Genomic DNA, 286 nt, shown 5'->3' on the forward strand with positions numbered 1-286 from the left:
GGTAGCTCTGCTCTGTGCATGGCTTTTCCTACCTGGTGGAAGGTGTGTGTCCGTCGGAGAGGCAGCTGGTGCCTGGAGACGTCACCACCCACTTACCTTCTCAATTTCCCTTTAACACCTCTTCTCTCAGTGCCAGCTGATTCTAACTTCCAGGTGCAGGAAGCATTTGGTGCAGCCAGAGGCCACCCTCTGCTCACAATGGATGCCCCTCAGCTGCCAGAATTTTCCACTCCACGATGATTTGCCCCTCCCCCACCATGCATAAAGGAATAGCCACACACACGTG

Source organism: Pan paniscus, chromosome 7 (genome assembly GCF_029289425.2).
Source record: "Pan paniscus chromosome 7, NHGRI_mPanPan1-v2.0_pri, whole genome shotgun sequence".
Taxonomy (NCBI): Eukaryota; Metazoa; Chordata; class Mammalia; order Primates; family Hominidae; genus Pan; species Pan paniscus.